Raw genomic sequence first — 15,041 nt, 5'->3', positions numbered from 1 at the left:
AATACTTTGGTATCCACGCATGAATACATCTTGAACTGGTAATAGGGTCTATCCTTAACATCATACATATGTGGCTTATTCATAATAACACTACTTCAAACAATAATTGAAAATGCTACAAATCAAAAGATCTTTGGAGCAATCTATATGCATGTTTGAATCCTTTTAAAGAAAAATTAAGTTATTTTACTTAAGACTTTCAATAATTTAAAGCCTCATAGTTGTTAGCAAAATTACTTCAATTTTTTATTGTCATTTTTGAGGGCTTATGGCTTCATTCATTTACTTTTTCCTTAGTCTTTCCTGAGGTTGATTTTATGTTGTCATTATCTGAGGTAGCATTTCTAGTTGTCTGAATCCTTTTCATAACAACAGAAGGAAGGACATGAATGTTTGAACGTAGACATTATTTACAGGTGAAAGGTAGAGTTTTAGTATTATGTGGGTAAATGAGTGATCTGTGGAATGTTCAATTATTTTTCATGAGAGCATCAGATATTAAGTTTAAACCTAATATATTTTCTATCAAACAATTTTAACCATTTGATGGTTAAGTAAAGCATGAAATTGGACAGTGACAAATGTTTGTTGCTTGTACATCCTTTCCTTTTCTTTTATGCTTCTAAAGTATATTTAGCGACCTATAATAAGTTATTCTTTAGGGCACCCTTGTATGTATAATGATGACCTATAATATGATGTCATTTTTATCTCTGGCTTGATTTTTGTTGGTGTATGAAATTTTGGCCACAATCTTGAGAGACATGCGTGACTAAAAAATCGTATACTGACAAATTATTGTACAATTTTGGGGATATGACAGAAATCATGGAAAGGAAAAACACCACAATATTTGTAGGGAAAGAAGATTTAGCAAGAATTAGGGAATTCAAAACAAATATGGGATTCAAATGAGCCATGGTTCTGGGAGTGAAAGCTCTCATGCAATTAGAAAAACTAAAAACGTAGCCTTATATGCTTTCCAAATGTGCTAAGAAACCAAATCATTGAGGGTTTAATACTGCTAACAAACCAAATGCATGAGGGTTTAATCCTCCTCATTGTCATGCCATAGATGAAAGAAAATTTTACCTCTAATGGCGATGAACAGATCTTCATCACACCACTGAACCCTCGTCCTGCACTTTTTCATGTGAATAAATGTAGTTTTCTTTTTCTTTTTTTTGTTTATATCCCTAACAATGTCAAAATTTCAATGAATAACTTAAGTGGCGTCAAAATTTTGATGTTATCGGGATCGTGTTTTTAAAAAAATGAATTTGACAAGCCAAATTAGCCTACCCTCAAAAATTTTGGTCGAAAATGCAACCCAAATATACTTGTGAGACTACACAGCAAAAAAAGCATCTAGGAAACATAGAGAATATTATGGGAGCACTGGATAGAATCTAGGAAAGTGTTGCAATAGGTACTATGACATTGGAATCACTTGTAAGCGTCTTTGAGAATTTACAGTCCAAATATCAAGAGGACTACAAGTTGTGCAATTTATCATGTATTGCATCTACATTTGATTTACCATTGCTTATAAGAGTGTTTCAAGGTTAGGAACCACTTCAACATCATTTGCATGGTTTAGAGGTAGTTTCATTTTGGTAGAGGCTTCTGCAAGGGAATGAGCCTTTTGATTATGGCATTTACACAGAAGTAGAACTGCCTTCTTCAACTCCTTAACTCAACTCTTCACTGAAGTTACTCTTCTAGTAGTGAGAATAGCTACTGCAAATCCCTAGGAGCCAAGGGACTTTGAACCTATGCTATGTTTTCTGAAAACATGGGAGAAGTTACTACTAGCTTTAGTACTTCATAACATTCTCGATTGTATAATGATGCCCAAATTAATAGCAAAGGTAGATACTTTGGATCCTTGTATGGGGGATTGTGCCAATACATGCATGGTTACATCCTTAGCTTCCATTGTTGGGCCAACGAATGGAGTTGCCTTTATATCCAACCATTTGTTATAAATTGGGGAATGCTCTTCATGCTTGGCATGTAAGTGATGCATTTGCATATGCAATTTTATCACCTTGGAAAACTATATTTGATCCTGCTAGCTAGGAACAGTTGATTGTTCACTTTATTGTACCTAATCTAATGACAGTTCTATAGAAATTTTTAATCAACCCAACTAATCAGCAACTAGACCAATTTAATTGAGTTATGGCTTGTTTCTTTCTAAAGATATCTGCTATGATATATTTTTTGTAAAATTTCTTGCGAACTCTGCCAATTTTTACTGGTCTGCATTATTCTTGTGCAGGATCTTGAGGTAAGTCACTTAGCATGGGTTGAGTGAGTTTAATTATTTTATTATTTAGATTTTGGAATATGTATACATCTAGATCAATTTTTTCATTGTGCTAAGATGTAATAAGCACCTTAAAAAAGATCTCTCTATATACATATATACATACATACATACATACATAGACATAGAAATGTGTATGTGTATGTATGTACACACACACACACATGTATATGTATGTATACACACACACACACACACACACACACACACGCATGTGTGTGTGTATATGCATGCATACATATATACATTCATACGTACACATAGTATACATGTTTATGTATATGTATGTATGTATGTATATATAATATATATGTATGTATGCTTGCATGCATGTATATATATTAAATTTAATTAAATTAAGTTCTAAATAATATTTCTAAAATCCCCTAACTATTGAAGATGAGATATTTGGATTTACTTACAAGTTATTGAATCATGTGGTTGTACCTTTAGGGCTCATTTGGTTGCAAGAATTGCCGAATATGACATTCATCTATGTTGGAATAAGCTTTCTTCTAGTATATGTGCATTCTTAAAATAAGTTCTGGAATATCATTTGGACCTGCTTGGTTGACTTGGAAGAGGAGTTGAAATATGCATATTATATGTTCGGTTGCAACAACTGAAATAGAAATTGGAATAAGTTTTATTTTAAATTTTTAATAATTAAATTATTATTTTTAGTTTGCTAATATTTTAAATAAAGAAAGATTTTTTATTTATAAAAACTGGTTTTTAATTAATTTTTTAAATAGACAAATTATTTTAATTAGCCTCTTTTTTTAAAAAAAAATTGACCTTATAAGTGAAAGATATACCACAACCTTTGAAATTCATTGAAATTCAAAGGACATATTATATTGTATATTATAAATTAAATTTTAAATTTAATCAAATTATTCAATGAGTATAAAATCAAAACTATAATCACTTTATTTTTAAATATATTAAAGAAAATAAAAAATACAAATAAGTTGAGACCTTTAAATGATTTATTAACATGGATTTAATTATAGGACTAAACACAAGGTTTATTTGTAAAGATAATTTTTTGAAAGTTTAGAAATGATATAAAATCTGATATTGGTCTTTTTTGTCATTTAAAAAAAAATACATAGTAAATGTTAAATAATGTTGAACTAGTTTATATCTTATGATGAATAGAGAAAATATTCCAAAAATGCATTTCAGTGACAAAATACAATCAAACAGCAAAGTCACAGGCCCAACAACCCATCAAATTGGGTTTATTAAAAATTGGAATAAGAATAGCTTATTCTTATTCCATCCTTCTTTAGGAATTCTACTATGCTCATTTTGGGGTCAAATTAGGATAGCAAAATCTAATTCTATTTTTATATTTTACAAACAAACGTCAAATTGGCAAAGGTGAGTATTTAGATTTCCCTATTCCTGCCCAATTCCTAAAACCAAACGGGCCCTTATTGTGATGATATTGAGATGCTATTGGTTTTGGATTAATGAAGTTAGTTTTATTAATAAAATGATTTCAAATCCACCATAAGATGTGTTAGTATAAGTAACAAATAGAAGTGCCACTTGTGTTTCAAATATGTAGTTAAGTGTTTTTTTCTGAACTATTGGATCTAATCAAAGAAATGACTAAATGTTTTGGAGGTTATATTTACAATAAATTTGAAATTATTTAACATGAAGTATAGATTTGGGGAAAATGACTGAATTCTAGTAGCAAGAACAAACCACCTACATTTTGACCTCATCTTTTGGTATTAAAATGGGTATTCTCTTTGGATCAAAATTGTTAGTTGGGTGATTTTTTTTACAACTTTTAGCAATTTAGAATCTTAAATATGGAAGGTAAATTGTTATTGTTCTTGTTATATCATGATCTTTACAAAATCAGGCTAACTTCTAATGTATTGTAAATCTATTGAAGAAGGATCTTATGCCAAATGAGTTTGGCAGAGCACCAATACTCTGGGGGGGCGGGGGGGCAATAGAGGAAGTGTTACTTATGTTTTTAGCATCCTGTTAGACATCACAAACTTCCATTATGTTATTAAAAAGCATGGTAGCTGAAAATGATTTACCCACATGATTTCTTATTGGCACAATGAATGAGCCCAGGCCAAACATTTTGATGACTATGAAAGTTGTCAATTTGAATTCCCAAAAGGAAATGATATGCATTATCTTAAGCATCGTCAAGAAAAAATTCTTTGACTTAGGACCCCAAGTGAAAGAAGAGATACATGTTTAGAAGGAAAAGAAAAGAAAATTTACATAGGTACCTCTTCTCCCCTTAGAGAAAATCGTAGAGCAAGGGCACAACACAGTAACAAAATCATAGAGCAAGGGCATGAAGATCACAAGGTAACGACAACAAAATGCATATATCACAAGGGCATGGAAATGAAATGCGGCAATCATAAGGGCATGACAATGAAATCCTCGATCTCCATTTATCTCCACCAACGTTCAGATCTCTCCACCCTCATTCAGAGCTCTTCACCCTCTTTCACGCAAAACTCTCCAAAATCAGTCAAAACAAATGGAGAATGATTAATGTCATGTTGTCTTTTTTGTTTATAATCATACCGACTTCACAATTATGACACCAACCTCGATATAATGATGGTGGTGTCGAGCACACTTGCAAAAAAAACATAGAAATCACAAACAAATCACACCACCATCGCAATTTGACCCTAAATGTTGTAGCGAGTGACGATGTAGAACAAAAAAAAAATTCACAAAATGTAATTAAACAATTCAAAATCCCTATCTACCAACACAAATATTCAACAAAATATAAGAACCAAAAAATGCACAAGTGACAGCATGGATCTTGAACTCCTAACTACCTACTGTTATTCAAAACAAAGAAATTGCTCACAAAATGCTTCAAGATATTGATTGCAAAAACACACAATCTGTACAATGGACTTCCAACGCTACTCATAGGTCTTCTCTAGCCTTATATAGGGTGGTTGGGTGTTTATACACTCTTTAGGACTCCTCTCCAACACTTTGTAACTATTTTTCCAAAAGTTGCAAAGTTGCACAATGCAACTTTTACATCTTTTTGCAACTTTTTGCTGATTTGGTCACATGATCTTCCTATTCTATCAAACCTAACAACAAACCTTAACTATGGTAAAAACCTCACCCTAACTCTTCCTATACCCTATTGACCTCATGATGACATCATCATCATGCCTTGTGCCAATCATAGGGCTTTACAACATACTAGCCCCTAATTGCACCTAGTAAAAGGCCCTAAGAACCTAGGAAAAAAGATCTCCTACTATGGTCAACATGACCTTATCTACCACATCCAAAATGCCCTAAGGATCACACTTACACAACAAGAAAATGAAACCTTAGTTTTCCTAAGCAATCCTTAGGTGCTCCTGCACCAAAAGGTATCTCTTGTAACCCATTGGAAAATGAGTAAAGTTGCCCTTGAGTGGTAACAAATACTTCACTATGCAGGAAAGCAATGTAGTCTAATGCAACCATCCTTGAAGAATTTGGTTCTTCTATAGAAGTTAGTGTTTCCTTGGTCTACAATAGTGGAAATATGTATAAAAATGGCACCGTATATTTTTATGCTTTATAAATTTTCACAGATGATGCTAACTAGATTGATATATCCTTATAATGCAACATTATTTTTTAATAACTTCTCTAATTCAAATTCAAGCTAGATGTCCATGTTGATGGTAGCTATATGTTTGTTTCCATGTTATAGCTTTGTGTTTTTTACCAATAATTTAGTTGTCAATTATTATCATTATGCATCTTGATGTTATGGAGATATCTATCTCTTGATTATAATAAATTAAGAAACTTTTTCATTTACTACCATCTCTCCTTGTAGAAACAACAAAGTACAAGTCACTTGTATTTTATGCCAGTATGTCGGTGAGTACTAGTATTTCAAATTAATGCCTAAGCTATCAAAATATAGGGCATTTGTGGAAAAGAATAACCTTTGAGTTTCATGAACATCATACAAAAACTGTAGTTGAGATTCAACATTATAAAAATAGTGATTGGGTTGGAGAAAAATATGAGTGGAGGGTTGGAGAAAAATATGAGTGGAGGGGTAGAGGGTTTCTTCCATTAAAGCTTAAATGTTTAATGAATGTAGGTAAATGATGTTTTCTAGTTCATCAACAAGCTAGATTTTAAACACATTTTTTTAAGAAAACTATTGATTTGTGTATGAAGATCTCTTTTAAGGATTTTTCTAGGGAATCTCTTTCTATACATCCCATGTTATGATTAGGTAAAAACAAGTTTTGAAAGGACCCAAAACCGTGTACATCAAATCTAAAGACATAACAATATAAGGCCCAAATACAACAGTGTGAGTCACCAAACAAAGATTGGGAACAACCAACAAATTCCCACCACAACGAACATAAATCCTCAACAAGGGAGCTTAAAATTTAGATTTATATTTAGAACCTCCCTTGTAGGACCACAGATTCTTATCTAGAGGAGGGATGGAGTACTTAGGTTTCTTTCCTTTTATCGTTGTCCATCCATCCTCTAGCCTAGCCACATTGTTCTGCCAATCCCTTGAAGAAACAAAGGAATCCACATGGCAAACCGAAGAAGAAGTATCATCCACCAAAACACTCTCCTTAGGAGAGGCGAATTTGAGTGAACCCAAATCCAAAACATTTTGTACTACAGGTCCAGAGACAATAGCAAGTCCACATACAACAAACTCAAAAGGGTCATCATTCAAGACAACAAGACCAATAGTCTAGGAAGCAAGAGCCTCCACCGAAATAGGCTCATCCAAAACATTAGGATTAGTATGCCCTAAACAATCAGAAGCAAGAGACCTCTTAGCAGCTTGCTCCCGAATAGAAGAAGATTTAGTAACATAGTAATGCTTATCAAAAACACCCACCCAACAAGAAGGCGTTATGATCTCCATACATCCTATGTTGTTCTAGTATTTGTAATTATTAATGTTCTTTTTTGTATAAATTAATATCAAACATGTAGATTACACATCTCTCTTGAAAGAAACAAGTTCCCCAAGGCTTCAACTAGCCAGTTGAGGCTATCTATTATAATTTTGCCAAGGAGAGCTATATGTGGACATATGATTTAATTGATGCACAATTTTTTGTATGAAAAAATATAACTTATCAATAAAAACAAAATTTGTACAATATTTATTTTTCACATATGTAATTGTAAACATTATCATGCATTAGTCATATGGACAATCTAGTGGATGCATAATAAAGCGATTTTTAGAAATGTGATTTCTCTGGTAGTCTTCGGATATAAGACTGTGTTTGGTTTCTACCACTAGTTATCGATTGTTTATACTATATTAGTAAGTACTACAAAATTGATGTAAAGAAAGAAATTTCATCTCAACTTTCACTTCAAACGATGATAGATCCAAAGGGAAAGTAATCGATAGTGTCCATTCATAAACAAACTTCTATTCTTCTATTTGATTTACTTTCTTGTAGATACATTCTATTGTATTAGGGTCTACTTCATTTTAGTTTTGGTTTTCTATTCTAAATTTACACTTTGAAATCTTTCTTGAGTGTCATTTTATATTTTAAATTAGAAAACATATTGATCTGAAAATGGAACAAAATTGGATTCCATTATATTAGGGAATACAGACTCCCCCACTCTTCCTATCCAAGTTTTTTGTAGAAAAGAAGAAGAATCTATATGGGGCATCATTGGTTAGAACCAAACAATGATAGTACAATACATGACCATTAGTGAATATAAAATGAACACAACAAAATTACATAACATGTTTATCAAACTACAACAGGTTCTCTATAGAAAGGCCTCATTTTCAATACAAGACCATTAGTGAATATAAAATAAACACAAAAAAATTATAGTAACATATATTATGTAATATGTCTATCAAAGTACAACAGGTTCTCTATAGAAGGGCCTAATTTTCAATTACATAATAGAGAGTACCAAAGTATATAATTAGATTTTGTAACATGATGTTTACAAATGGTGGATGCAATTTATGAAGCTCTCGAAAACATTCTAACTATTTAAATGAAATATTTGGAAAGCATAGCCATGTATTGAACATAAATCATTATCCTCCATACTCAAATCCATATCTCCTCATTCTAATGCATGATGTGAGTGGTCTGCAAGGAAATGGTTTGCATTAGAATTTGGTTGATCAAATTCAGGTGTATATTATTTTAATTAATATTGACTATATACATACTTCCCTTATTTCAAAATTGGTTTTGGATGAATGAATAAAGAAATGTATTTTGTGGGAGCATTTATTATGATATGAATTATGAATGAATCTAGGGAATGATGCAATGAGAACAAAGCATTTTTTAGACACAGGTATGAATCCCCAAAAACATATCCTCGATGAAAGAATCTTATGTCCCCTTAATTTCACCATATAATCCCTCAAAACAATATTGAATTAGAAGAAGAAAAAGATAGGAGAAAACATTAATACCAATTTAATCTATGAGAGCTCCTCATCCCCTTTCATACGCACAATTGTCAACTTCTCTTCCACTAACCTCCCACTCTTCCTGTCTTTCTGCTTCTTCCTTGCCTCTTTATCTTCCTGATGCAGGAGCATCCAGTGGTGTAAGGGCAATCCTGTATCACCCAAAAATATGCTTAGATATAGTTTCTATTTAATGTGTTTTCATTTCTAGATACCCATTTGGGTCAAATAAAGGTTCCAACTCTCACAGTTCCACTATTAGTTTTCTAGGTTAGAGTTTTTGAGCACCTCAAGATATGTATCAAAGCAGAAAATGGGTTGTTTTGTAATTGACCCAAAATTATAATAATTAGAGGGTGTAAGTTGGAGGGATGACTATACTTTTAATTTAAAGCACTCCAGAAAAAGAATCAGGTCAAAAGACTTTATGGTTAGAAAGTTATTGCAATTTTAAATTTTTGGGAGACCTCCTAAGAGTGCTTCAAAGTCAGATTTGAGGCACTAAACGGCCTTGTATGGGCTCAAAAAATGAGGGACAAGCAAAGCTGGTCCATAGGGCTATAGAGTGCTTTGAGAGCTTTCCAGAAATGTAAATGGTTTATCAATCGGGGTCCCAGTTCAAAAGTTATGTCTCTCAAAAGTTGGGCTACCATTTCTAGATTCTTTTAATTTTACACCAAATTCTAACGTGACTATTGAAACCTTATGTTTTGGCGATGGATGCCAACTGGCATATTCTAGAATGTATTCCTAACTCTAAACCATTTGGGGTCTATTTAAGAACATTTATGGCACTGTAAAGTAGTTCCCAGGGGAGTTTGAGACAAGGTTTTGTGAGGAGGATTTCTTTCTCGAGAATCATACTATTGTAAGCCCATAGGGCATGCTTTTGGGTTTGTTTCCTTTGTACTAAAAGTAGTAGTAGATTTTCACTGATAATAATATTTCCTTTTTCATATTGTGTTCATTCTGGTCTTGGGTTGTGTCTCCATCAAGTGGTATCAAAGTGGGTTTTCCTAAGTGTGTAGACAGAGCACTGACTGTGAGGCGATTTACATCAAGACTGTGTGATTGTGGGTTTGACACAAAAAGATGCCTCCATGAAGGGAACATGGTGGAAGGGCTGGAGTTGTTACTTCTAAGGTTAGAGCCCTCTAGAGAAAAGTTCAAGCATTCGAGGAGGAGATCTGCAGAGGACTGAATGTTGCCGCAGGCAACGAAAGTGAGGAAGAAAATGAAGAAGAAAATATTGTATAGGAAGGGGAAGTTGATGGGGAATTCCTAAATTAGGCAGAGGAGAGGCTTTTTAGGGTCATTTCTAAGCTTGGAAAAAGACCTAAAATTGGTGTGGGTATGTTTTCCAGAAATCCAAACTCAGATGAGTTGATTGACTGGATCAATGAACTAGATGAGTATTTTGAGTACGAGAATATCAGGGACCCAGATAGGGTTAAGTTTGTGAAGGCCAAAATCAAAGGCCATGCCAAAATCTGGTGGCAAGAGATTCAGCTAGAAATAAATATAAGAGGAAAGGAGAAAATCACAAGATGGGATCGCATGGTGGACAAACTAAAGAAGCAGTTCATTCCTGTTGATCACAAGCTTGATTTGTTCAAGAAAATGCAAGGATCAAAGCAAGTAGGAAAATCTGTCCAAGAATATACAGAGGAATTTTATCAACTTCTTATTAGGGCAGGGCATGCAGAAGCAAATAAGGAGAAGGCTGCCTGTTACCTCAGTGGGTTACGACCTAGCATTCAAGAGGAGTTAACTCTGGTTAGAATGGCCAGCAATGAAGAGGCATACCAGTTTTCCCTGCAAGTTGAAGAGAAGCTAAACAAAAGGTTTGAAGGAAGGAAAAGACGCCATGGTCAATGAGGAAGGGGCAGTGGTAGGTCATTTGGAGGCCAAAATGAGAACCAGAAGAAAAATGAAGATGTGGGTACTAATAGGAACCAGAGGAATGAGGGTTTCAACCACTCCCATGATCAAAGCTTTGGAGATCAGAGAGTAAGAGGTAGAGGACGTGGACAAGGTTTAGGAAGAGGAGGTTTTCGTGGTACCTATTTTTATTGCAATGAAGAAGGTCTCATGCCTTTGAACGCCCTCAACGACAAAGGATAGAAAGGAGAGTTGATGGTCAAGCAAGGGTTGCTCATGTGGATGAGGATGCACAATCATCACATTCAGAGGATGCAGAAAGAGGAGAGGTTATAGTAAATGAAAGGGTCTTACTAAGTGGTGAGACTGAACCTGGACAAAGGAGGAGTTTGTTTCGTACTAGGTGCAAGTGCAAGGATAAATGTTGTGATGTGATTGTTGATGGTGGCAGCACTGAAAACTTGGTGTCAAAGGAGATGGTCTCTAAGCTAAAGCTCAAGAGGGAGAAACAACCCCAGTCATATCAGATTGCTTGGGTGAAGGATGATCATAAGGTCCTGGTTAGTGAACAATCTTTGGTGAACTTCAAGATTGGGAATTACCACAATGAAGTTCTCTATGACATTATTCCAATGAATGTCTATCATTTATTATTGGGAAGACTGTGGCAATTTGATAGGCATGTTGCACATGATGGTCATGCAAATACATGGTCTCTAACAAAGGATGGAGTTCACCACAAATTGAAGCCCATGATAAAGGAAGGTGAAAAGGTATGTAGTAGTGCTAGGATATGTCTTGTTGGTGTTAGAAAATTTTTGGATGGCATGAAACATCAGCGTATGTGTTATGCTATGATTCCTAGAAAAGATAAGGAAGGTAGTAGTGAAATTCCACTTGAAGTTTCAAACCTATTAAGTGAGTATGGAAATGTCATCTCTGATAATGTTCCAGAAGGGTTGCCACTAATAAGGCAAATCAGTCATCAGATAGATTTAATCCCTAGAGCTAGTTTTCCTAACAAGGTTGCTCATAAGATGACTCCTACTGAAATTGAGGAGCTAAACAGTCAAGTTCAGGAACTATTGAGGAAGAGTTTGATTTGAGAGAGCCTGAGTCCACGTGTAGTACCTGCAGTACTAGCACCAAAGAAGGATGGAGAGTGGAGAATGTGCATAGACTCTCAAGCTATAAATAGAATAACCATCAAGTATCAGTTCCCTTTGCCAAGAATGGATGATCTTATGGACTGCTTGAGTGGAGCTTAGTATTTCACAAAGATAGATCTCAAGAGTGGACATCACCATATATGGATACGAGAAGGAGATGAGTGGAAAACTGCATTCAAGACTAAGGAGGGTCTATATGAGTGGTTAGTCATGCCCTTTGGACTGACCAAAATGCCAAGCACCTTCATGCAGCTTATGAATGAAGTACTAAAAAAATTCTTGAAAAAATTTGTTATTGTCTATTTGGATGATATTTTAATTTTTAGAAACACTTTGGATGAACATTTATTGCACATTCATAGTGTCTTTGAAAGGTCGAGGGAAGAAAAATTGTTGATTAATTTGAAGAAGTGTAGCTTTGTAAAAAAAGAGTTAATCTACTTGGAGTTTGTTGTATCATTTGAAGGTCTCAAAATGGATCTAGAGAAGGTAAAAGCCATCTTGGAATGGCCTACTCCAAGGTTTGCTATTGAGGTGAGATCATTTCATGGTCTGGTTAGTTTTTACAAGAAGTTCATTAAGAATTTCAGTGGCATATGTGCACCCCTAATTGAAACAATAAGGGGGGATAGAAAAGAGTTCAAATGGTGTCATGTCCCCTTTTCAAATAATTAAAAAATAATAATCTTTGCTAAGACAGGCAGGCTCAAGAAAGTGAAGTTTCGGAAAAAGGGAGTTAATCTTTGGAAACCGTTGGACTAATAAATGATAATTATTATTAAAATATGTTTCATTAACCTCTCTTGGACGTGAGTTACAGTTATGCCCTTTTTAAAGAGGTTTGGAGGCATTTTGGGGGGGATTCCAGACTTGATTTTCGCTCATTCTTTGTTATTCTTCAGAGGCTGTCAAACCTGTGGAGAAGGAGACCCAAGAACGGGAGTTTGCAGGTTTCCAGGGAGACCCAAGAACGGGAGTTTGCAAGTTTTCAGGAAATCTAAGGACGGGAGTTTGAAGCCATTCCATGTGCATGCTCATACAGAGTTTGCCTTTGTGTTGAACAGTGTAGATTTGTGGGTTTTTGGGTGTGTTTTTTGCATGAGTTTGGTGTTTTCAGTTGAGCATTTCATATCAGTTTTGGTTGCTGCTGTATTTCATACTTTAAGCTATTAAAATAGAGCTGAATATATGTATTGGGACGTGATTAAACTTCTGAGATAGTTTATTAGTGTTTTTGTGGTGTTTCCGGGCATTTTGTGTTAATTTCAGGAGCCCGATGAGCATAGTTTGTGTCCTACATCTGTGAGCTATTTTGTAAAGGCTATATAGATCTGGAAACATCATTTTGTAGGCTGTTATACTGCTGAACTTTCTGTAAAAATTTCCACTTTCAGATTTATTAATAACAGGTGAAGCTGTGAAGCTTTTTGGCACTATTTTCGGCATACCCGATTTGGGGTTTCTTGAGAAATTTGGTGGATCTTTGTGATATTAGTTGTTTGATCTTAAAGATCTAATTAAAGGTTGGAAATATCATATAAAATCAAAGAAAGGGACATTTCAGTGGTATCAGAGCCATGATCTTGCCAACCTGAGGGTTTGTAGAAGTTTGCAGGTCAGTTTTGACAACTACCCAGATCTTGCATTTCAGTTTTGAGAACTACCCAAATCTTGCATGTCATAATTTATGATTGCATGTTGCTTCTAATCAGCTGCATGTCAAAATTTATGGTTGCATGCTACTTCTAATCATTTTCATGTTAGTTCTTGGTGAATTTGGTGGTTGTAGAAGTTTGCATTTCAGTTTTGACAAGTACCCAAATCTTGCATTTCAGTTTTGACAACTACCCAGATCTTGCATGTCATTATTTGGTGGTTGCATGTTGCTTCTAATCAGTTGCATGTCCAAATCTATGGTTTCATGCTACTTCTAATCATTTGCATGTTAGTTCTTGGTAAATTTGGTGGTTGTAGAAGTTTGCATGTTAGTTTTGACAACTACCCAGATTTTGCATGTCAGTTTTGACAACTACCCAGATCTTGCATGTCATAATTTGGTGGTTGCATGTTGCTTCTAATCAGTTGCATGTCCAAATCTATGGTTGCATGCTACTTATAATCATTTGTGTGTTAGTTCTTGGTGTTTAAAGAAGTTATATCCTATTGGGGTCACACTCTACTTTATCCAGAATGGACAGGTATAGTACAGAGTCTCAGAGGGAACGATCTTGGACAATTGATAGCCGGAGTCAAAATAGTAGAAAGGATGGTTATTTAGACATTCGAGATAAACTTATGAAAATAAGCAATGACATGTCTAAACAGTTGGTTGAGCACCACCGTATAATGAATGACATGTTATCTGACCCAGGTAAGTTGGATAAGTTGACTGGATTTCTATTTGGCAGATTTTCTCACAGGACAGATGATACAATTCCCAAGAACTTGCATGAGGAGTTTGAGAAACTAGCTGATAGCCAGGTAGAGGTCTCAGATTCTACTTTGCCACAGGAGGTGGTGGGAAAGGATATTACACAGATTGATAGTAACAGTCAACTTGATACTCAAATTGAGACAATTGTTTACAGGTTGTCAAAGGGTGATGCTACAGGTATTCAGGATGGTATAGTTACAACAGGCAGTGACTACAGTGTAGTGGGTTCAGATGATGATTATGAGGATGTTGTTGTGCAGGATGGTGAGATACCTGGTAGAGATGAGCAGACATTGAGCATTCATGACTTTGCTGAGAAAGAGTACCAGGCGCAGTTAGATGCTTCATCACATGAGGTTGAGGCAGGTAGTACTTCACATGATTTATCCCGCCAGCTGAAGGTGAGTGAAGATAGTATTGTGACTTCATTACCTCATCATGACAGGTATGTGGAGTTAGTATTGGTCATATTACTCAGGTGAGGAGTTTGCTTGAGTTACCAGTTGATTCTAGTTTATGGATATGGACTCGAGATTGTTATATTGGTGTTTGGGATTCAGTTGACTGGAGATCTTTAACACTTTTTGGTAGCAGTGTTTGTTTGGGTGCTATCATGGATTTGATTAGCAGATTACACGGTGTTGTCTTTTCTTGTGCCAGTATCTTGTCTGATGTTGGTATTATTTTTTATACACCGGTGTTGGGCTTTGTTCATATATCCAGTTGACCATACTT

General features: G+C 34.8%; 1 long non-coding RNA gene across 1 annotated transcript in view; it reads right to left on the bottom strand.

The window, feature by feature from the left end:
- Positions 1-8,280: 8,280 nt before the first annotated feature.
- The window catches only part of LOC149564280 (uncharacterized), a 75,112-nt gene continuing 68,351 nt past the window's right edge, over positions 8,281-15,041 (bottom strand). The window contains exons 3-4 of the long non-coding RNA XR_016363593.1: positions 8,826-8,974; positions 8,281-8,490 (exon numbers count right to left, since the gene is read on the bottom strand). This is a non-coding gene — a long non-coding RNA (uncharacterized LOC149564280). The remainder of the gene's footprint in view (positions 8,491-8,825; positions 8,975-15,041) is intronic.

Source organism: Cupressus sempervirens, chromosome 4 (genome assembly GCF_028749045.1).
Source record: "Cupressus sempervirens isolate cs-2001-9-10 chromosome 4, ASM2874904v1, whole genome shotgun sequence".
NCBI lineage: Eukaryota > Viridiplantae > Streptophyta > Pinopsida > Cupressales > Cupressaceae > Cupressus > Cupressus sempervirens.
Note: the sequence above shows the minus strand (reverse complement) of the source record. Positions and strands in the feature narration are given on the sequence as shown.